This window comes from Ochotona princeps, chromosome 10, assembly GCF_030435755.1.
Source record: "Ochotona princeps isolate mOchPri1 chromosome 10, mOchPri1.hap1, whole genome shotgun sequence".
NCBI lineage: Eukaryota > Metazoa > Chordata > Mammalia > Lagomorpha > Ochotonidae > Ochotona > Ochotona princeps.
The window spans coordinates 68,811,087-68,836,328 of record NC_080841.1 but is presented as its reverse complement, the minus strand read 5'-3'; positions in this window follow the sequence as shown (position 1 = coordinate 68,836,328).

Genomic DNA, 25,242 nt, shown 5'->3' with positions numbered 1-25,242 from the left:
TTTTTTCTTTTCTTTCATTTTTCTTAAAGATTTATTTATTTCAAAGGCAGAGATATGGAGACAAAAGGAGAAAGATATATTCTCCATCCACTCACTCCCCAAATGGCTACAACAGCCAGGGCTGGGCCTGTCCAAAGCCAAGAGCCAGGAATTCATCCAGGTCATTCATATAGTTGCAGAGACCCAAGCACTTGGGCCATTATCTAATGTTTTCTCAAGCATATTAGCAGGGAACTAGATCAGAGGTGCAGTAGTAGCCAAGAATCAAGCCCATATGGGATGCCAGTGTTGCAGGCAACAGCTTATCTCACCACACCACTACACTAACCCTGCCTCAGTTTCTTAACTTCTGTGTGCACATAGAGATCTTAATAAATGAACTAGTGAATGGATGAATGACTTATAGAAAGTGAGGATCATGGCTCAGAGCTACAAGAGGATTAAATGCAAAAACTGATTTTATGTACTTGACAACTTCTTTGTTGTCAAAAATATTAGTTCTTCTTGCTACCTAAAGTCTTTACACCTGTGGAGTTGCACACCCGATAGCTGCAGCACCTGATCCCAGAAGATTCAGGCCTACTGGGGAGAGCTGCCTGGATGGACATGCAGTGAAAGGGAGTGAGAAGAACCACTGGCAGCCAGCCCCTCACATCCCCACCCTGGACGAGAAGAACGCTGTCGCCATGGAGTTCTGGGTCTGCTTCAGTGTGGTCAGTGTGGAAGTACATGAGCCTCTGTGAAGTGTCGCCCTACAGTCCTCTCAGTCCTTGACTTTCCTCTTTACATCTCTACCTCTTTGCCCCTCTCTTATACACCAGCCACACAATCAGGAACATGGTTCCAACCAGGAGTTGACTCTAGGACTCATATCATTCCCGTGGAACATCAAGAAGTTGACTGGTCCTGTTAGAGGTAGGATATGGACCTTTGTTCTTAGTTCTGGGTTTGCCTTAAAGGAAAGAAACAAATGATGTTCAGTTTCAAATTTCAAATTTAGAGATAGATAGATAAGGGTAGGCATCAATATATATTAGATCAGTTATAGATCAGATATACAGATTCAATAAATATAGATTATAGATAGATAAACAGTAGGTATGTACAGACAATAGATCAGTGATACAGGTATACAGATTAGATAGATAAATAAATAGATGACAGAGAGATAAAAGGATAGATACAGATAGATAATAGGTCAGTGATTTAGATTAATTATACATACAGATTAGATCGAAGAATGGATAGACAGATCATAGACGAGATAGGGCAGGTGTGCAGCTCACTCACTGTGGGTTGACAAGCCAGGTAGAGCTCCAGCTCTGATCAGCTCCCAGGAACATGGAGTCCTGAATCAACTGTGATCCCCAAGAGAAGTCACTTGGCTTGCAAAGTTGGAGACTACCCAAGAAATTCCAATAAAAGTAAATAGTTGGCTTTCAAGATGGCAGTATTCCATGTTTAATGTTATGAAGAAAGCAAATGAGTGATGTTCAGGATTCAGCCATTAGGATGATTAAGACAGCCACAACTGTTGCCGCAGAATCTTTAAATGAGATTTCAGAGCCCACAGGGAAATCTCCGGGTGAGTTAAGATTTCCATCCCTTGAGTTTCCAGGGACCTTTGACAATAGCGTTAAGACAACCAAAGCCTGGTTATCACAATTCTAGTTACTGGTTTAACAAAAACAGATTACGTTTAAAGATGTCATCTTGGAGGAGTTAATGTTGCCTGGAAAGTAGCTTAGGTGAATTACAAGGTTCAGCAGTTAGAATGAGAGTCTCCTTCTTGTAAGGAAACAGCTTTTTCTCAGCAGAGGGTATTTGGTGCAGTAATGCAGACACTTCTTAAAACATGTTCAGAGGCCAAGGAGATGGCTCAATTGCTGTAAGTGTCAGCATCCCGTATGGCTGCTGTTTTGTGTCCCGGCTGCTCTACTTCTGATCCAGCTCCCTGGGAAAGCAGTGGAAGATGGCCCTAGTCCTTGCATCCCTGAATACAAGTGGGAGACCTGAAAGAAGCTCCTGGCTCAAGACTGGCCGAGCTCCAGCCTTTGCAGCCATTTGAGGAGTGAACTACCAGATATAAGATCTTTCTCTGTATATCTCTCTATATACAAATATGTCTTTCTAGTAAAAATAAATAATTTTCTTTAAAAAAGTAATGTTCCATATTAGAGATTCTGGTTTGAGTCCCAACTCCATCACTGTTATCCAGTTTCCAGCTTGGGCTGTTACAGGCATTTGGTAAGTGAACCGGCAGAGAGAGATCTCCTTCTGTCTCTGTCTCTCTACCTCTCTGCGTTTCAAATAAAAAAGAAAATTGGGCCTGGCACGGTAGCCTAGTGGCTAATGTCCTCTCTTTGAATGAGCCACTGGAATCCCATGTGGGCACCAGTTTGTATCCTGGCTGCACCACATCCCATCCAGCTCTCTGCTAAAGCAGTCAAGGACAGCCCAAAGCCTTGGCGCCCTGCACCCATGTGGGAGACCAGCAAGAAACTCCTGGTTCCTGGCTTTGGATCAGCTCAGCTCTGCCCATTGTGGCCACTTTGGGAGTGAATCATTGCATGGAAGAACTTTGTCTCTCCCTCTGTAGATCTGCCTTTTCAATAAAAATAAATCTTTAAAACATTACATGAAAAAAGTGTATAGTTATGTTAAGAGGGAAACACAGGTATGAATTTTGAGCTTCCAGAAAGACACGAATCATCTAATCTGTCATGATTCCATTGGATCTCATAGCAACAGCAGCACTTTTACTTATCACCGCTTTTAGTCTCTACTTCTGCTTCCCCCCCCCCCCTGCCACCAAGATGGGAAGGGACTGGTGGAGCACACTTGACTCCGTGTCTTAGGACAAGAAAATCCAGGGTGCTTTCAGAGCATCATGTCTTGCTAAGAAGAAGGATACCAGCAGCAGCACTAAAGAGAATGTGCCTTGCTTATATGACCTGCTGTTATGACACAGGAGTAAAGCCTTAATCAGCAATAAACATTGTCAACAGAACTAATCAGAACAAATTGAGTTTGTGAAAGGACACAAATTCATAGTGTCCTAAAAGAAATATTATAAGAGGTGACATGGGGCAAAAATAAACATTGATCTAAGAGGATATATTTCATTTGTATTGACTTTAAGAAATTACAGGCAGGTTTTTGTAGTGTAACTGCTTAAGTCACTGTTTAGAACACCTACACACTATATTAGAATGGTTTGAGTCCTAGCTCTACTCCAAAACAACTTGTTATTAATGTACATGATGGTCCAAGCCCTTAATTTCTTGACACTCATATGGGAGACTTGGATGAAGTTCATGGCTCCTGACTTTGGCCTGTCCTAGACTTGGCTGTCACTAGCATTTATGGAGTGAACCAGCAGATGGACAATTTCTCTGTGTGTCTCTTTCCGTTTCTCTCTCCCTCTATTTCTCTGCCTTTCAAATCCTTTTTTTTTTTTTAAAAAGTGTGTGTACGCTTTCTTTCTTTGAGTTTATGCCTATTCATAAGGTGTGGATACATAACTCCTTCTATCTGTGTAGATAAAATTATTGACTACAAGATACTGTGAGAAAAGTGCCAGAAATTGTAGGAGCTACCAAAAATCAGAAAGCGTTTATGCCATCCCCAGTGGTCACACAAAACAACAGAGAAGAAAGTCTTGCGTGTTTAATTACTGCTGAGGAGCATATCAAAATTACAAAAAAATAATGGCAACGGGGAGATGAGTTTCCTAGAAATAAATGACCAAATGTGCTGTGATCGATGGCTCTTATAATATTTCTCTTAGGGCACTATGAATTTGTGCCCTTTCATAATGTCCTAAATAGGAAAGTGAACTGTGAATATTCAAGATAATTAAATCTCTTAAAAAAGAAAGAGATTAATTAGAAAGACCGAGTTACAGAGAAAGAGACAGAGAGAATCTTCCATCTCCTGATTCATTTTCCAAATTGTCTCAACAACTAGGGCTGAGCCAGACCAAAACCAGGAGCTTCTTCTGGATCTCCCACATGGGTGGTAGGATCCCAAAGCACTTCAGTCATCCTCCACCGTTTTGCCAGGTGCCATAAGCATGGAGCTGGATCTGAAGTAGAGCATCTGGGACACAAAGAGCCATACGGGATGCTGGGCCCAGTAATTAATTAAATTTCTTGATGATTGCACTAGTTGCAGTGAGACACCTTGAGGAATATACATTGTTCAAATGGTGGTGTGAGACAGGGTGAGTACCTCATCACGGCAGAATGAATTATGAAACACTGGTCAAACAGGACTTCAGGTGCCTAGGTGCAAAAATGGAAATGTGGGCTCAAAGTGACCTTGAAAAAGTCTCATGGAGCTAGTAAGTGGAACTCAGCTGCCTGTCAGCTCAGCCCCCATCTGGTGGTGTGGGCTACGTTCTCTCAGGCAGTCATCAGGTCCTGTGCTGTGATGGATGGCTAGTTTGTACTCTGCCTCTTCTAAACTTGGCTGGTCTGGGGAGTGTTTTCTTATGCACCTGGTGGCATAAGTGCAATTCTGGGAAAGGATTCATATAGTGTCATGAAAACCTTAGAAAGATACGAAAATAACAGATGTTACCCAGGAAAGGCATAAAAACAAGTCTAGAAATTATGAAGAGATAGCATAAGCCTAGCAAGTTGATGTGGCAGAAATAATTTAAGTTGGAGGACATTATTATGGTGCGGTGGGTTAGTCACTACCTACAACACCTGAAGCTCATACGCGTGTCAGCTACAGTCTTGGCTGCTCCACTTCCAGTTCAGCTCCCTGCTAATGCACCTGAGAAGGCAGTGGAAAATTGTCCAAGTATCTGCTTTCCTGCCACGCATATGAAAGATCTGCCTTTCCTATAAGCAAATAAATAACTTTTAAAAATATGCACTTATTTAGTCACATTTTATTGGAAAGGCAGAGACAGAGACAGAGAGATCTCCCCAGATTTCTGAAACAGCCCTTGCCGATACAACCTGAGGCTGCGAACCAGGAACTCTGTCCAGGTCTCCTGTATTCCCAATACTTAAGCCATCACCTTCTACCTCCATGATTGTGCCTTATCGGGAAACTGGATTGGAAGCAATAGCCTGATTTTTTTTTTAAAGATTTATTTTATTTTTATTACAAAGTCAGATATACTGAGAGGAGGAGAGACAGAGAGGAAGTGGAGCCGCAGGGACCAGAACCAGCGGCCATATGGGATCAAGGCGAGGACCTTAGCCACTAGGCTACGCTGCCGAGCCCAATGGCCTGATTTTTGAACCAGGCACTCTGATATGGAATATACACATCCCAAGTGGCAACTTAATCAGTGCCCATCCCTTCCATACATTTTTCTATGCTGAAACAGTCTAAAGAGCAAACAACAAAACAACAAAAGATCTCTATATAGTGGTAAAAATGTTCTTCAACCAAAATGAATGACTGAATTGGTTCAAATCATCTTGAAAATTATTACATCTTGTGTTTTTACATCAAAGGCAGAATTTTACAAGACGAAAGGCAATTTTTTCTTTCTTTATTTTTATGGGAAAGTCATATATACAGAGAGGAGGAGAGACAGAGAGGAAGATCTTCCATCCGATGATTCACTCACTCCCCAAGCAGCTGCAACAGCTTAAGCTGAGCCGATCCAAAGCCAGGAGCATCTTCCAGGTCTCCCACGCGGGTGCAGGGGCCCAAAGCCTTGGGCCGTCCTCGACTGCTTTCCCAGGCCACAAGCAGGGAGCTGGATGGGAAGTGGGGCCGCCAGGATTAGAACCAGTGGCCACATGGGATCCTGGCGTGTGCAAGGCGAGAATTTTAGCTGCAAGGCTACCGCACCATTCTGAAAAGCAATTCTTTAATTGCATTGCAATTAGCGTAGCAATTGTATTAACAATTATATGCTGATTAATCTTGAATAGCTCCTAGGTGTTCACGGAACACTTCAGTGAAATTTTCCCAGAAATGAAGTCACTTTGAGTGAACTCTCTGTGCCTTCAAAATACTTGAGTATGTCTGGGAAACACTGGCTGTGTTAGCAATGTTCCATCTGTGGGGTTCGAGGAAGTCACAGAAAGATATTTTTATATTAACTTTGGAAAGCCACGGCTACTCTGGGGAAGGAAAACACCAATTACTCACAGAAACAAATAAACAACCCTTCAGTGCCATGTATGGATTTCCTTTACCAAAACATCTACGTACATAGAAACACCTATGTTGTAATTTTCATTACATTTTCCAGAACTTTGCATTGCTGCATAAATTGAAAACTGCTGAGTCTGGGGTGGATCACAAAATGTATCCTCCAGAAGAAGCCCCTGTCATGAAGCAAGAGCTAAACATTTCTGAAACTGGCTGAGGCAAAGAAACCTTGCTGCCCCTGAGATTTGGCTCAAGGACCCAAGTGCTAGTATGTCACACTGTCACTCATTCCCATTGATTCGATTCCAAGTGATACACTTCATACATGTATACTTGAACTCTGGGCCAACGTGTCCATGTCTGAAATCCATATCGCTGGATTCCAAGCTTTCAGAAACTTCAAAATGTTGTGTTTGCTATTTGAGTCCAGACTGACTTTTAAAAATTTATTTTTGGGGCCCAGTGGTGTGGCCTGGCGGCTAAAGTCCTCACCTTGAACACACCGGGATCCCATATGGGCACCGGTTCTAATCCCAGCAGCTCCGCTTCTCATCCAGCTCCCTGCTTGTGGCCTGGGAAAGCAGCTTAGGACGGCCCAAAGCCTTGGGACCCTGCACCCGCGTGGGAGACCTGGAAGAAGTTCCTGGCTCCTGGCTTTGGATCGGCACAGCACTGGCCATTGCGGCTCACTTGGGGAGTGAATCATCGGACGGAAGATCTTCCTCTCTGTCTCTCCTCCTCTCTGTATATCTGACTTTGTAATAAAATAAATAAATCTTTTAAAAAAATTTTATTTTGGGGGGTCCGGTTCAGTAGCCTTGCAGCTAAAGTCTCTGCCTCACATAGGCTTGTATCTTATAGGGTGTCAGTTCTACTTTCCAATAAAAATTTTTAAAAAAAAATTAAAAAAGAAAATTAAAAAAGAAAAATCTCAAAGGGTGTACATTGGCTGTCTTTAAAACACACCTTTGAATCTACAATAGAGAGGAAGAGAAAAGATACAAAAATGGGCTCAGTGCTGTAGCCTAGTGGCTAAAGTCCTCACCTTGTACTTGCTGGGATCCTATATGGGCGCTAGTTCTAATTCTGGTGGCCTCACTTCCCATCCAGCTCCCTGCTTGTGATCTGGGAAAGCAGTCAAGGACGGCCTAAAGCCTTAGGACCCTGCAACCACGATGGAAGAGTTCCTGGCTCTTCTTCCATCGCATGGAAGGTCTTCCTCTCTGTCTCTCCTTTTTTCTGTATATCTGACTTTCCAATAACAATAAAATAAATCTTTAAAAAAGAACTTGTTTTTCGGTTTCATGTAAACTTACTCTCCTGTTGTTCTTCACATTATTCCTCTAACTGTTAAACTCAGATCTAAGACAAGAAGGCTCGGGGAGAGCTCGCCACTACCTGCTGAAAGTAGAAGGGAATAAACAAAACAGCACAGACGCGCACACTGCCATGGACGGGTGCCAGGTACCGGGGGCAGGGCAAGGACAGAGCCGTTCTTCTCTTCCCAGCTTCCAGCTAATGTGCATCCTGGCAGGTAGCAGGTGGTGGCTCAAACACTTGTGTCCCTTTTATCCATATTGTGGACCTTGACTGGATTTCAAGCTTCAGCCTGGCTCTCCCTTCGCTGCTGCAGACATTTGCATCAGTGAGTAAATATAAAACATTAGTGAGGAAAGCCAGTGCCTGGGCACCAGTTTGATTCCTGGTTACTTCCAATCCAGCTCCGCACTAATGCACCTGGAAAGCAGCGAAGGATGGCCCAGAGGTTTCATCCCCTGCACTCACGTGAGAGACCTGGAAGAAGCTTCTGGATCCTGGTTTCCTCTTAGCTCAGCCCTGGCTATTGCAGCCCTTTAGAGAATGAACCAGTAGATGGAGGATGTGTGTGTGTGTGTGTGTGTGTCTTTCTCTTTCCCTGTAATTCTAGCTTTTAAATAAATAAATAGATATTCCAAAAATGAAAACACCACCAGAAATTTATAAACACTCTGAAAATCATACCCATCATTGGAAAACAAACTATTTTAAGAGCCCACAATTTAAAAAAATATGAAACCACGCTCCAGTGTTGGTTCAGTTTGGCCCAGTGCCAGCAGCACTGGGCATCTGGGGAGTGAACCAGCAGGTGGAAGATGTCTCTTTCTCACTGCCTTAATAAAAATAAATTTTTTTTTTAAAGAAACCATGAACTATATTAGAGCGAATTCAGAATTTTTTAATTTAAGAATTTTTTTTGTAAAGATTTATTTATTTTTCTTGGAAAGGCGGATATACAGAGAGAAGGAGATACAGAGAAGATCTTCTGTCCGTTGATTCACTCCCCAAGTGGCTGCACCAGCCAGAGCTGAGCCAATTCGAAGCTAGGAGCTCCTTCTGGGTCTCCGATGCGGCTGCAGGGTCCCAAGGCTTTGGGCGATTCTCAACTGCTTTCCTAGGTCACAAGCAGGGAGCTAGATAGGAAGCAGGGCCTACCGGGATTAGAACCGGCATTCATACGGGATCCTGGCACGTTCAAGGCGAAGACTTTAGCTGCAAGGCTATTGTGCCAGTTCCTTAATTTAAGAATATTTTCTGGGCATAATGTATGCTTCTCAAGTTTGGAAGGTAAGTGTGGTGGCTACTTGTCATTTTGTGATGTTGAGCTGGTGATTTTTTTCCTTTCCTCTTGCTCAAGCACACCTCTGGTTGGAGGCCTTGCCGTCTACCTTGACCTCACAGTTAACATGGAAACTGGTAAAAATCATCTCTTCTGCTCCACTTCCTCTAAGACCCTGTCATGCTCAACAGGCATAAAGATGGGCTAATTTCCAGAACCCACAGGGACCATTTCTCTAGAAAGTGAAGTGTGGTGTGCCTAAGCTAGTTTGCACATGTGTGCACCTTACAAAAACCTGATAGAGAACCTAGCCACATGGGAGTGAAAAGGAGGAGCCGAATCTTCTTCCTGCTTTACAACGGCATTTAAGCTCGTTGGGTGTGTACGCACTATTTTGGAAAATGTATGAGTCATGAAAAGCCAATTTTTCTGTATCTCAGTTCTCATCAAAATCTCACGTCAAAGAATCAGGTGACATCAGTATTAACAAAGGTGTGGTAGGGCCAGCCTTGTGATATACAAGGTAATAGCTAATGCTGTGCCTATGATGCCTGCATCCCGTGTGCATGCCACTTCAAGTCCTGGCTCTTGTCCCTCTCCTTCTCATTCTCTTCCTTCTTCTTTGTCTCTCTCTCTGTCTCTTTCTCTCTTAATTGGAAAGGCAGATTTACAGAGAGAAGAGGCACAGAGAAACATTTTCCACCTACTGGTTCACTCCCCATATTGCCACAATGGCCAAAGCTGAGCCCATCTGAAGCCAGGATCTGGTAGCTTCTCCTGGGTCTCCCGCATAAGTACCAGGACCCCAAGGACTTGAGCCACCATCCACTGCTTTCCCAGGCCATAAGCACAGGGCTGAATGAGAATTGGAGCAGCAGGCTGCAGCTCCTACTGGAGTACATGAGGGCCAAGACTGAGGAAGACCTGGCTGGACAAAGCAGCAGCATCCTTCAGCATACGTGTGAACTGGGTCATAGGGTGGGTGGGTTGAGCTAAGTTGCAACATCCGAAAATGCATATGAGAACCCAATTGGGATGCAACACTGACCGGGCTACTCTGCTACACATACTGGCTCATGTAGGAACCGGGGTTGGAGACAGGCCTGGCATGGGTTATTCGGGGTTGTCCCAACTAGGGTGCAGTTCCTGCTGGTGTGTAAGCACCATGTCTTTGGCAGGCTGGGTTGGGCTGGGCCACAACACTGATCGGTTTTCATAGGATGTGGGGCTGGGCATAGAACTGACCAGGCAACTATAATCACCAGTGTGTGCATAGGCTGAGGCAGGTGACGGACTGAACTGGACCCTGAACTGGCTGCCACATGTAAGAGTCAGACCTGGGATCACACCAGGTTAGGTTTTTTGAGAGTCTTTCCAACTGGAACACCGGACTCAAAACTCTAGCCACGGGGAAGATCATAGAATTTGTGGTACAACGTTGCACTGCGTGCATGTGTCAGCACTGGACCTCCTCAATTGCTGATACCTGTACAGTGGACAACATACCCAGGTGCATATGGGGGACGAGCCAGCTTACTTAGCCTGCAGAGGATGTTGGGTGCCATGTCAGAAGATAGAGTACAGAACCGGTTGAACAATTCTCCTAGCTGAGCTTTGGCAGCAAGTGCCTGGGTGAATGGATGTACTAGGGTAGACTCTGTCAGCCAATGGGTCTTGGAATGATTTTTCTCAACCTTGGAGCAATGAAATCAATAGCATCTCAGAACTATCTAGATCACTCAAGGAATACCCAGGAGTTCTAAGATGACATCAAGTGGACATCCCCCCATTCTTGGTTACTGAGGTGGTTTGGCAGCTGGGAGAGGACAAATCCTTCTTCTCCCCTTCTCCCTCCCCCAAATGCAGAAGAAAAGGGAAGAAAAGGGAAATTGGAAGCATCGTTCCACTTCCCTTTCCCCATTCCTCAACCCTCTCCACCCTAAATCAGTGGTCCTCATGGGCATGCATCCCATAAAAATCATGTCCTCATGGGCATGCACAAACATAAAAAGATAAAATAAAATTACTAATAAAAAAGAAGTGGCACACCAGGACACAAACCTGAATCTATATGGGATATCAGTGTGTACAGGTGGAAGATTAACCTGTTGATCCAACATACTGGCCCTGCTGCTCCACTTCTGATCCAGCTCCCTGCTAATCTGCCTGGGAGGATAGTAGAAGATAGTGTGCACTTCTGAGTACATGTGGGAGACCTGGATGAAACCTCCAGTGTCCTGATTCATCTCTGGCCATTTCTGCTACTTGGGAAGTGAACCAACAGATGAAACATTTCAAATAAATCAGTAAATCTTTTTTAAGGCATGGTTTGTAGGATGCTGAAGGAAAGTTATTAAAAAAAAACATTTGAGTTGCTGCTTGCCAGCCCCAAAGAAGCAACTAAAATCACAGGGCAGTGCTGTTCAGTGATTCTCATGCTCTGTTACAAAACAGAATCATTCAGAAATTGTGGAAAAGCTCATGTACTGAGGTGCCATCCCTGGCGACTGTTTCAATCCATCTTGGGGGTCAGGGGACGGACAAAGAAAGAAACCACTTATGTACCTTAAAAGAAAACAGGGGGTGGTTTTAATAACAACAGAATTTGGGAACCACTAGAAAGAAAATGACTCAACTCTACCTGCCAAATCTGCAGGCATTCAGCTATCATCTTTTTTGTTTTTGTTTTCTTATATTATTTTCAAATGGAAACGTGGGTATTGTATCCTTCACAGAGTACAAATATTTGCAGATGCCTGGGATCCCACTGTCTCCTTTCTCTGCTAAGGGGCTGACCATCGGGTCCTTAGAAACATCAGAGAGTGGAAACAAATGTGCCTTTGGAAGATGTGTTAGTTCAGATGCACAGAGAAGCAGAGGCCAAGATGGAGTGCATTGCGCCAGGATTTCACGGAGGAAAGTCCCTTGGAAAGAAAAGAAAGGTGGGCGATTGGCACTCAATTCACATGCAAATCTGACACTGAGAGCAGAGAGAGACAATTGACTGCAGAAGTACCCAAGGCACATTGCAGCCCGAGAAAGGGTCAACAGAGATCAGGACACCAAACTGTCTCACAGGTACCCAAGTGCCTAAGAATCCCTGCTGTGCTGTCATTGACTGGGTGAGGTCATTGGGGGAGGCAGCGGGAGGGTGGCAGGGCATTGTGGGGATTGTGACATCAGAGCAATGGATTTCAGAGCCCAGCAGCTCATTGGCACTCCCTGGAATTACTAAGTCTGGGCGACTGTTCCTGTGGCCACTGCACAAGAGCTCAGTTGGGGTCAACATGTTGAGATGAAAAGAGAGGACTGGGCCCGGTGGTGTGGCTTAGTGGCTAAGGTCCTTGCCTTGAACGCCCCGGGATCCCATATGGGCGCTGGTTCTAATCCCGGCAGCTCCACTTCCCATCCAGCTCCCTGCTTGTGGCCTGGAAAAGGACAGCCCAATGCTTTGGGACCCTGCACCCGCGTGGGAAACCCAGAAGAGGTTCCTGATTTCCAGCTTCGGATCGGCGCACCGGCCGTTGCAGCTGCTTGGGGAGTGAGTGAATCATCGGATGGAAGGTCTTCCTCTCTGTCTCTCCTCCTCTCTGTATATCTGACTTTGTAATAAAATAAATAAATCTTTAAAAAAAAAAAGAAAGAAAAGAGAGGACTGGAGAACATGTAATAGGGCATTGTGACTTCTGCTTTGACCAGTAACAAGGTGCAACTCAGTTCATTTAATACTGAACTTTAAAAAAATAATTTATTGATTCATTTAAAAGAGCTAGAGAGAGAGACAGAATGAGAGACGGTTCAGGGCTGGACCAGGCTGGATCAGAAGTCAGAAACTTTTTCCATGTGGATGGCAGAGGTACAAACACCTGGACCATCCTCCGCTCCATTCTCAGGTACATTAGCAGAGAGCTAGATAGGAAGGGGGGGCAGCAGGGACTCAAATCAGTGCAGCTATAGGATGCTGGCACTACATGCAAAAGCTTTACATAATATACCATGACACTGGCCCTAGTAGAGAACTTTTTTTTTCTTAAGATGTATTTTATTTACCTTTGTATTGGAAAGGTAGATGTACAGAGAGAAGGAGATACAAAGATCTTCCATTTGCTGGTTCACTCCTCAAGTGGCCACAATGGCTGGAGCTGAACTGATCCGAATCCAGGAGCCTCTCCTGGGTCTCCCACAGGGATGCAGGGTCTGAAGGATTTGGGCCATCCTCCCTGCCTTCCCAGTTCACAAGAAGGGAGCTAGAAGGGAAGTGGAGCAGTGGGGATATGAATTGGTGCCCAAGTAGGATCCTGGTGGATGTATTGTGAGGATTTAGCCACTAGGCTACCATGCTGGGCCCTAAAAATGATTTTTATATTAGTTTACTTGAGAGGAAGAAACACATAGAGACAGGGATAAAAATAATTTCTGTTCATTAATTTACATCATAAATGACAGCTATAGTTGTTTTGGGCCAGGTCAAAACCAGGAGTCTGGGACTCAGTATATGTCTCCCATGTGGGTGCAAGAACTTGAACCGTCACTGCAGCTTCTCAAGGTTTACATCAGCAGGAAGCTAGACCAGAGCAGAGAAGTCAGGACTGGGACCAGGTGCTCTGATGTGCTTTGTAGGTGTCCTTTGCAATGTCTTTTTTTTTTTTTTTAAGATTTTATATTTACTAGAAAGGCAGATTTACAGTGAGAAAGAGAAACAGAGAGAAAAATCTTCTGTCCCCACTTGGGTTCACTCCCCAAGTGGCCACAATGACCAGAGTTGAACTGATCTGAAGCTAGGCGCCAGGAGCCCCTTTCCTGTCTCCCACACCCATGCAACGTCTTAACTGATGTGCCAAAGTCTGTCCCTTGAACTTTTGACAATAGATGGCTCCTTAATCTTTCACTGTCACTTTCCTCTCCCTCCACCCTCATGCTGCTACCCAGCATTAGGGCTGGAGGCAGCACCCAGCTCCCATTTATTTGTTAAACTCCACATTACCCATCAAATATAAGTTTCCAACCTTCCCTATCATCAGCCCAGTCGTATCTGAATCCTCCCCCACTAAGCACACCTGGCACCTGGCTTTCTCCATGCCTGGATTCTTGCTCAATCTAGAATGACCTCTGCCAAGCAAATTTGTCCACAATGGTGAGAAAAACAGCTTGTGTTGGGAACAGGGAGGATAGGCCAGAATATAGAAAGGTGAAGTCTACCTCTACTCATTTCCATCCCCCTTTGCCTTTGCCATTTATTTTAAATTCTTCCCAGCAGTTAGGCCTAAGATATGCATATGGTAGACAGAGAACCTACACAGAAATTACCCCCAAATTTCTACACATGAGAACTGATAAGTGCCAATGTTCTTTCAAAGTTATCAAAACACCTTCAACATCTGGAAGGAAGGGCGGCAAATATAAATTTGTGTAGAAAATGGCAGTGACAACTTGAAACTAGAATATTGCATAGAATATTCATTGTCACCTGCTACTCGGAATGCAATCCTGTCTTTCATTGTCTATGGCTGAATCCTGGAGGTTTGGTAACAGATAAGGACCAAGCCGGAAAGCAGTGCTGTGACTGGTCCCTGATCATGGTGCATGTCTGTTATTTATGTCATGATTTGCAGACTGGAGACCTCCCAGCAAAGAGTATCTTACACAATTACTGATACCATAGTTTTACAGAATCATTCTCTCCCTGTAAGATGTGGAATGAAACCTAAAATCATGGTGTTGGAGGACTAGTGTCATTTAACAACTCAGCCATGTGAATTGAAACTTATGCATATGGATACTGTGTGCAGTAAAGGTTACCTGTGCTACAAAGTTCAAATTTGCCTGCCTGCTGAGTGAAAGAGCCAGTAGCTACAGGGCAATGTGTTCAACCATAGAAAGGGAGCTTATTTCCAGTACCAATAGACCAAGGAGATGGCTGGGCCACAGCCATAAAGACACCAACTGCTGGTGCCTTCTAACCAGGCCATTTTTATGAACAAGAGGCAGGGGAAGAAAAAGGGTGGGCGAAAGGCGGTCAAGAGGTGGCAGTGAAAGGCAGCAGACACCTGAGTGCCAGCAAGTTTCTGAGAACTCTCTGCCTTGGGGAGTTGACTTCAGAGATAGGGATCTGGCCAAATGGCTCCTATAAGTTCTTTAAAAGTCATTATTTCTGAGCAAACCTCCTGATCTCTTCCAGGGGAGACAAGCCCTGGGCTAGGCACTATTTGCAGAAAGCTCCAGCTACCAGCTGAATTCCTCTTGTGACTAATGCATCTACATGCAGGTCTGTACAGAAACAGTCTGACGCAAACGGGAAGGTACTATGTGGAGGTGGAGCTGCCAAGCCTTTTCACCTCACTTCACCTCCATAAGCACTTGAAAGGGACCACACAATTACCACTTTCTACATTAGTGGGTAATGTCATTTGGTCTGCTTTTAGCTTTATGCTGTTACTTCTACAGCCCTATCCTACTATACAAGGCTAACACTTCCTGTAGTCAAAACATGTGCTAACAAAACAAATCACAAAAGCTCATGCCATGTTGATAGGCTGGCTACTAAAAATGTACTACCTTATTTGACCATATTACAACTAAAGATTTCCATGCCTGGAAGCAACTGTTTTCGTTTTTCAAAAGTTTAAAGAGATTTTTTTTATTTACTTATTTAAAAGGCAGAGCATCAGAGAGACATAGAGAGATCTTCATTCACAGGATCATTCCCCAAATTGCTGTAATGGCCCAGGATGGGCCAATCCTAACCAGGAGCCAGGAAGTTCACCACCATCTGCTACAGCCCAAGAGCATTAGTAGGAAGCTGGATCAGAAGCAGGGTAGCTGAAAGTGGAACCAGGCACTCCAATATGGAATGCAGCTGTTCTTTGTTGTGGTTTGACCCACTGTGCCACTGCATCTTGCAAACAGCTTTGAAAGCAGAAATCACTCCAAAACCTATGTGTTTTGACAGGCACAAATGCTTATTAGGCACCAGCAAAGTTGTCCTTGAATATCTTCTGCCACACACATCATTGTGAGGGCTGCGGAATGACATGAAGTTTCCAGTTTCCTTTGAACGGTTACATGAAATCACCACACAATGTGATGTAATGGGGAAGGCATTTCCTTGAGTTTGAAAGTAGCAGCCCTGTGGCTTCCCAGTCTTCTCTCTTCCTGGCTTGTGCTTTCTACTGTGCTCCCTAACCGTTCCAACTTACAGGGCTTACAGAACTCTTTGTACATGTGTTAAGGCAAGAAAATCCAAAGTAGTTTTTCCTATTTTCATTCACCACACAACAGAACACTTCTGACACCAGATATATGGGGTCATTTTTTTTCTTTCTTTTTCCCTTTCTTTCTTGCCTTTCTTTTTTCACCCAGAAACAACAAGGGATTCTGCCAGCAGTGACTGAGTGTCTCATGACACCCGATCCTCTCCTTGGATTTCATTAAGTGCTGGGATGGTTCACAAAATCCAGGGAAACACTTTTCTGACATTTATGTATTATAAAAGACTTTACAGGGGCTGGCACGATGGCCCAACCAGTTAATCCTTTACCTGCAAGTGCCAACATCCCATATAGGCACCAGTTTTCATCCCAGCTCTCTTTACTTCCTGTCCAGCTCCCTGTTTATGGCCTGGGAAAGCAGTGGAAGATGGCTCTAGTCTTTTGGACCCTGTGTCCACATAGGAGGCTGGGAGGAGGCTCCTGGCTCCTGTATTTAGATTGGCCACTTGGGAAGTTAACCAGCGGATGGAAGCTCTTTCTCTGTCTCTTCTCTCTTTCTCTCTGCAGATCTGCTTTTCCAATAGAAATAAATAAACCTTTTTTTTTTAAAGGCCTTGCAGTGGCTACAGATAGAAGGCACGCACAGGGTGACGTGCGTAAGCAGGGGCTGCAGACAGAGCTTTGGTGGTTTCTCCAGCCTTGCCACCCTCCAGGAGCCTCCACATGTCCTGTCACCTAGGCCCTTCTGCGTGTTTAGGGATGCTTCCATGATTCACTGGATCATCTGTGGTCAACTCAACCTTCAGCCTCTCTCCCCTCCTGGGAGCTTGAGGGTGAGGCTGGAAGTCCTTATCTGTACTAATACCTTGGCCTTTCTTGTTAGCATACACAAGTTATTTATCGTACTGCAGAGTCTGTTTTAGGAGCCCTGTGCCAGGAAACAAAGACCTAATGCATCCAGCAGATGAAAGTTCTCTTTGTCTCTCTGTTTCCCTCTCTCTCTTTGCCTTCCAAGTAAACAGACAAGTTTTTTTTCCCCCAAAACTCCATCAAGCACTTTACACTATGTGAATTGCATTATAAATAATGCTTTCACGAAAGGAAGGAAAGTAATGCAAGAATGTGGCAGGTCTCTTAAGCTGTGGTGGACATGATGGTGGAAATTGGTTTCAATTGCAACACAGAGAATGATTTGGGAAGGAGATCAGCAAGGAGGCTCCTGCAGAAGGCCAGGCAATAGCAGGCCAGAGTCTGAACAAAGAGCTAATGGGTTGAAATGGAGACAAACGGACGGACTTCCAACGGCAGAGGACAAAGGTCATAAACATTAAAGCAGCTGTCCTCCCCGAGTGCTCAAATCTCAGCTCCTGAGGAGAGAGATCCCTACCCAACAGGGAAGAACTGACTCAAACAAGTTGAAGAAAACTCTCCCCGGGAGGAGGAGGACCCCGCAAAGTTGCCACTAGAGGCCTTAGACTAGAGGTCTTAGAGACTTTGGATTTCCAAGTCTTCAGGATCAGCTTTGGTCATAATATTTACTTCCAGACCACCTCTCAGGTAGTCATATTAAGGGTACAGCTCATAAATCTTGGCAATTAATAACAAATTGTTCATCACTGTTCAGACCTGTTCCATGCCTCATACCCACGGAGAAGGAAATAAAAACAAAATGTGTCCAAGGAAGACATTAATAATGGGTTGCTTTAAAAAAAAAAAAAAGATTTATTTATTTTTATTGTTAAATCAGACATACAGAGAGAAAGATCTTCTGGCACCTGGCTCAACCCCCCAAGGGCCCTAACAATCGGAACTGAGCCTATCCAAAGCCGGGAGCCAGGAGCTTCCTCTGGGTCTCCCATGTGGATACAGGGTCCCAAGGCTTTGGGCCATCCTCGACTGCTTCCCCAGGCCACAAGCAGGGAATTGGATGGGAAATGGGTCTGCTGGGACTAGAACTGGAGTCCATATAGGATCCCTGAGTATGCAAGGCAAGGACTTTATCTGCTAGGTTACTGCACTGGGCCCAGGAGTCTAACCAAGTACTCTTTTTCCAGTAACATTAACAGGAATCAAGGTAAGAAAGAAAGCAGATAGACTTGAACCTAAAGTTGGATGCAAGTGTCACAGGTACTGTTTAGCCTGTAGCATCACATCAATAGCCTTCAGTAATTATATTCTAACCTCTTTTGAACTGAAAAAGCAAAAATAACAGGAAATCCTTTCTCAAAATGGAGCAATAAACATAAATTTTAACAATAAACATAGGTTTTTGTTTTTGTTTCCTCGGATGTTACTTAGGAACCAAACATCTCTAGGGAAATGCAGTTTTCAATTCCCATTGACATTGACATCTGTATGGGCTTGACGACTTCAAAAAATTAAATTTCACGCATATCACAGTCTTGGACGAGGCTGTTTTGCTCATTGGTGTTCCTTGCCCAGATCTTGTAGTCCAGCCAAGTTAAAACTTGAGTCCAGATTAGAATGCTAGTACTCCGGGTCAGATCCATCATTGTTATCTTTTTGGACTGAGTCTTTACAGTGAGAGAACTTTGAGGGGCAGCAAATGAGACAGAAAAAAAGACAAACTGAGAGGGAAGTAGGGGAGAAGAAATTCTGAATCCTCCCACACTTTCTGACAATCTTTTCCACCTTTCTGTATCCCGTTCAACACTTGCAGCCTTCCATTGTCCACCCACCTGCTTCTCAGGCAGGAATCCCTAATCTTGGCATCTACTGCTGTGCAAAATTAAATAACCTCAGTAATTAAGAGACACAGCTCTAAAGTTCTGTAATGCTCTCTAGCCCCAATATGTCTAATGCCTCTGCCTTATAGCACCCACTTCCCTTTATGCCAATCTTCAAATAGCCAAGCCTGCACCCCACAGGATACGTGGAAGTCTCCTACTTCTGTTAGGAAGAATGATTAACCTTTATTGAACACCTATTGTGTGCCAGGCCCTTTGATCCCAGTTTAAACAAAACACACAGAATGCACATATACCTCTGCAAGAACCAACTGCTTTCACGACCAGAGGGAAACAAACCTACACTTAAGAAAGAAAGAGTAATTTCCAGAACTGTAACTCTCATCATGAAGTCAAATACTTACAGTAGTGTGTAGAAGAGTATAGCTACTCATTTTCTCGAATCCTTTTATTATAAGATAGGATCCTTCATTGCAAAAAAAAAAAAAAAAAGTCAATGACCATGTTTTCCTAAAAGCTGGGAAACAAGTCTGTCCTAAGAGATAAATTCAGGCTTCTTCTCCAGGCACATACCTGAGTCTTTGAAGTTTCAAATGCCTCAGAGTTTTCAAGATTCCCAGACCCAGATACTGCGAGTATCTGCTCCCTTCCTGCCTACCAGGCTAGAAAGGCAAGTCTGGCTTTGAAAGGAACAAAAGCTGCATTTAGCTCTCACCAAGCAAGGTTTTCCAGCCCCTTTTGTCCCTCATTGTCCATGATCTTAGTAACAAATTACTGAAATATCAAAATATCTGAGCTTGGGCCGGCACTTTGGCTCAACTGCCTGATGATCCACCTCCAAGTACTGTATCCCATATGGTTGCCTGTTCATGTCCCGGCTGCTCCACTTCCACAGCTCCCTGCTTGTGGCCTGGGATAGCAGTGGAGGACGGCCCAAAGCCTTGGGATCCTTTATGCATGTAGGAGACACAGAGGAAGACTCTTTGGGCTCTTGGCTTTAGATTGGCTTAGCTGTGGCCGTTGCAGCCATTTGGGGAGTGAACCAACAGATGAAAGAGCTTTCTGTCTCTCCTTCTCCCTGGTAGTATGTCTTATGAATAAAAATAAATAAAGTTTTAAAAGAAAGAACCAATTCTTACCAAAAAAAAAAAAAAAAAAAGAAGAATTCTGAGCTCTATAAGGGTACTTCCATATGTTCCTTGAAGCTGAATTAAAGAATTACAGAAATTTAGGTTGATGCAGAAAAAATGTTTTGAAACTCATGCACAGTTTTCTCAGAACACACATTTTGTGTGAATGTTATAAAGACAGTCATTTATATGGATAACAAAAATTTTTTTGCACCAAAATAGGTTAATGTCATTTTACATGATCAGTTGGAAGCATTCTTTATAATTTGAAAATCTATTTATGATAAGAATGAAACTATAGGGGTTGCCATTGTGGTGTAATGGGTAAAACCGCCATCTCTGGCAGCAGCACTCCATCACCCCACATGGGTACTGGTTCCAGTCCTAGTTACTCCACTTCTGATCCAGTTCCCTGATAATGTGTCTGAGAAAACAGAGAAAGATGGCCACAGACTTGGGTACCTGTATCCATGCAGAAGACCCAGAATAAACTCAATGCTCCTGGCTTTAATCTAGCCTAGCCCTGGCTGCTACAGGCACTGGGAGAGTGACTAGCAGATGGAACTATGGAGGATATAACACATGTGTCTCTCCCTCTTCCTCTGTCTTCCAAATTAAAAACATAAATGCATAAAGTCTTTATAAAAGAATGAAGCTATACATTAATTATGAAAGTATATTAATTTTATAAGTGGGGTGTTATATTTGGGGAAAGTATATTAGTGCTTGAAATTTAATTGAAAGTGCACAAAAAAAGAAACTGAATCAATGGATACAGTGGTAGAAAGCCAGCTGGAAACATTATAAAACAGAGTGAAACTTTTAAAGCGATAAATTATTTGAAAGGCAGAGTGAAAGAGGGGTCTTCCTTCTGCTGATTTGCTCCTCAAACGCTCACCACAGCTGAGACTGACCCAGGCCAAAGCCAACAGCTTAGAATTCTGTTTCTTTTGTGTGGATGGCAGAGACAAAAGCACTTGGGCCATCACTCACTGCTTTCCCAGGTGCATTAGCAGAGTAGCCAGCACTTGAACTACCATTCAGCATCACCAGATTTCACCTGTTGTGCCACAATACCACCCCCAGGAAAATAAAATGCTAATTGTAGAATCTGTGCTAGGCATACAGGTGATCACTATAAAGTGATTTTGACTTTGTTGTAAGTTTTGAATTTTTTTAAAAGATTTATTTATTTTTATTGGACAGTCAGATATACAGAGAGGAGGAGACACAGAGAGGAAGATCTTCTGTCCGATGATTTACTCCCCAAGTAGCGACAATGGCCAGAGCTGAGCCGATCCAAAGGCAGGAGCCCGAAGCCTCTTCTGGGTCTCCCATGAGTGTGCAGAGTCCCAAGGCTTTGGGCTATCCTCCACAGCTTTCCCAGGTCATAAGCAGGGAGCTAGATGGGAAGGGGGTGCTGCTGGGATTAGAACCGGTGTCCATATGGGTCCTGGCACATTCAAGGCGAGGACTTTAGTCGCTAGGCTACCATGCTGGGCCTGTAAGTTTTCAATTTTATAAGAAGAAATATACAAGTCATCAATAGAGTTTTGCATCTGAGAGTACCCAGAAATAATCCCATAAATATGGGATATTGGTATATGGCAATAGCAGTATAAAATAATGGAGAATGGTAAATTAATAAACAGTGCTGGGAACAATATTCAAGAAATCATGGCATTCTGGTGCAGCAGGATGAACTTGGCTTGTCAAGGTGTCTAGGATGGAGTTCTGCCTCCATTTCCAGTCTAGCTTCCTGCTTCTGTATACTCTGGGAGGCACCAGGTAGTGGCTCAAGTACTTGGGTCTTGCTACTCACTTGAGAGACCTGGATAAAGTTCTGTCTATGAGCTTCAGTCTGGCCCAGCCCCAGGTGTTGAAGCCAATTGGGAAGTGAATCAGCAGAGAGAAGAAATTCTCTCTTGCTCGCTCTGACGCTCTATCTTAAAGATAAATAAGCTCTAATAAGTTCTATTTCTGCCTCAATTAACCTTATGGTCTTTTTCACTGAACTGTAGGTTCCTGGTGGGCAGGGTCTCAGTCTATTTTGCCCCATTCCACTGTAACCCACAGCCCTGGGCTTCCTAAAGTGTTAATGAATTTTTGTTGAGCAAAGAGAGTGGGAATGAAGACCTCAGGCCTGAAGGAGCTGCTGAGGGTTGTGTATGTCCTGTGATCAGGGCTGATGCCAAGGACTGCTGGGAAGAGCCAGGCAGCTGTGTCCTGACTCTACCGCCCTCCCTGCTCCCTGTCAGCTGAGCTAAAGCAACGGTCACAGTGGCTGTTGACTGCTGGAAGCAGACCCGGCGTTGAGTGCTAGGAGTCTGTTCTAGACTTCATTCAGTGGCTGACAGACAGACTTACTGGTAACCTTGGATGTGCAGGAACAACTCTATGGCTGATGGTACCTCCCAACGCTATAACAAATGGGATAGGGGAGGAATATTTTGGAGGGGAGAGAAATAATGACATAGAATTCAAAAAATTGACCTTAAGTTAGAGTATACAATTAGTCTTCAAAAAGATCATGGAAAACACCTACCATGAAAAAACCCATACATGGATTTAAAAAACAATTTGTACCCAAATAAATCAAAAACTAATATTTTCATTCCATTTCCATGAACTTTTTGAAGTACCCTCATCCAGTGTGATAAGTTATATATACATATGCATGTTAGACAAAAAATAGCGCAGATCTAACATTAGCCAGACCATTCATACATGTATATTTTTTCCTTAATGCCCTGAAAAAGGACAGCAAGTTATTTCATAATGAGTCAAATTTGGCAAGATACTTTGAACTACTTTCACATATTGATCTGAAGGTTTTGTAGTCAGGACACCCATTGTACTTCCATCCTGGGAAGCCTTGTGCTTAATTTCAGCATGCCAATGATGAAATGAAAATGTAGCACTTGAATTATAGATTTGCTCCATCTTAGGATAAACCTTGGGGTTTACAACTTAACTGAACAACTTACATGATCAAACTTTCTTTTAAATCAACTAAATCTTCAAAGTGATAAGCTAAATAAAATAGCTCTATAGCTCTTTAGCTTTCCTCAAGAACAGGTAAAGCACAAACTTGGAAAGTATTCCAAGTGTTACTATGTATTATGTAGACTATATCTTATGTAGATTACATATGTAGACCAACAGGAAATGTGTGTTTTCCGTATGCACACAAAAATAGCAGCCCATTTTGTCCTTGCTTGGGTAAACCTTATATATCATATAGAAATACTTCTTTTTAGTTCAATATGCAAATCCAACACCTTGCAAGGAAAATAAAAGATGAAGTGATGTCCATAAAAGACACACTTACAGAGTCCTCCCAACTAAAAGCTCCATTACCCTACAAACATTAGAACTACAGACTGCAGCTGTGCCAAGTACAAATCACTTCAGAAACATCAGTCACATCTATTTTAATATTGTGAACAAAATGGCTGGATGGTGAATAGGCTCCTCTAGCAAGCAAGGTATTATAACACAACTTTACTGCCAGTAATATTCAGTTATCACCCATAAATGATAAATTCACAGTTCCAGAATTTTGAAAAGGACCAGAAACCTTGTTTGGGTTTTTGCAATAATCCCATGTTTACATAGTTTGTTTTCTGTGGCTTCAGTTCCTGGGGTCAATCATGGTTTAAAAATATTAAATGGAAATTCTAAAAATAATACATTTTCAATGGTGCCCCCTTCTGAGTAGCATGATGAAATCTGGGAGGTGAATCATCTGTTTGTCCATGTATCCATGCTATAGTATACATAGGTTAAAAAAAACAGTTCATTGTACTGGATACTATTCAAAGCTATGAACATCTATTGGAGATCTTGCAATGTATCTCCCAGGGATAAGAAATGGCCATAGTGCATATCTCCCGCAGAAAATGACCCAATGATTCTTTGAATCTTCATAGAGCTGAACCAGAGTGAGGCTGCAGTTGCTCTGATGAAGGAAACATACTCTTGCTTAAGGTTTATCTAAAATAGACTTGTCACAACATGATTATGATTAGGATGCAGGAAATTTCACCTTCTTGAATTAAAGTCTCTTCTTTCAGTCATGTCTATAATCTAAGTTTTCCATGATAAAATATTAGACTATATTTTCATGTCACACTTTGGGGTCTCCAAAATGAGAGGAAAGTTCATTAGACAACAAAATAGACTTGCTCCTGGTTTGGCATGCTCTGAAGTGATGGTAATAAACAGAACTGTAAGGAGTGAGGAGTAGGCAGAATGACACACCAAGGTTCAAGGTTCTTCCATGTTAAGAAACACCAAGCAATTACTCTGCCTACTAGTTAGGAAGTCTGGAAGCACCCAGACTTTGGGAAGATGTTCACCAAAAATGAATTTCAAGTCCTCTGCCTTACAATTAAGCTATTTAACCACATGTTTTTCACCTTGTTTAGTTTTCAATAAAGAAAGGAGCAGCTGATTGGAGGGCACAGACTGACAGTTCTTACTATATGAAAAATCAAGCCTTTGCAGACTAAATACAGACTGCTACAGTGTCCTACAACAATAGCGTGGTGGCCACCTTGATGGGTCACCCCAGCTCCAAAATTGTCCAGTCACAGCTGAGGCTGGAGGTGGCCTCTAGCCTTCCCGGGAATGGCCTTCCACGGAAGAGAGCTGCTGCACCCAAAACTCCACCTCTTCCCCAGAGGCAGCCAACATTCCATCGCCAGCCCCATTTCAGAACCACTCAGATGGGTTTTCTTGCTCCACAGCTTCCCTGTAAGATCAGCTTAGGCCTTGCTTGCTCCAGCCTCATCACAGTCCATTTTCTCTGCTTAACTCTGCTTTCTGCATGCCTTTATAGGTAGCCTTGCTGACAGTTTCCAGTTAACTGCCTGCAGGCACATTTCTGCCTTAAAGAATTTTCCCCACCAAACCCAACCTAAGACACATGGGAAAATTATTTGGTTTGATGAAAGGTAACTGTCACCGTGGATTACTGCTGTACTGATTTGGTCTTGGTGAATGAACTGGTCACAAAACTTTGGCTTGTTGCATATGCATTAAACAAGCAATTATTCTCAAATGCATGCCAAATTTAATTTTGTTCTTTAAAAAAACTGAATTAGTACACTTGCCAAGTCATACTAAATACTTGAATAGACAGAAACATTTCAGTTTCCTATCTTCTCAATAATGTCCATCTCCTTTTATACTCTAGTTAATTAATAATACTGGGTGGTTTGCTAAATAGGAATTTAATTTTGATCCTTAAAGGTAGGAGGAAAGCTGTAATACCTGGCGAACGTATGAAACATCCAGTCTAAATCTGCAAATGAAGGGCAGATTTCATGAGAAAGTTTGACTGTCTTCCCTGATTTCCATTGCAAATTATCTAAAAGTTTCTACAAAACAGCCATTCTTAGTGATTTCATGATGTTTCTTTTATAAGACCAAATCCTATGATTTATGCTTTTTCTTTTTCTTTTTTT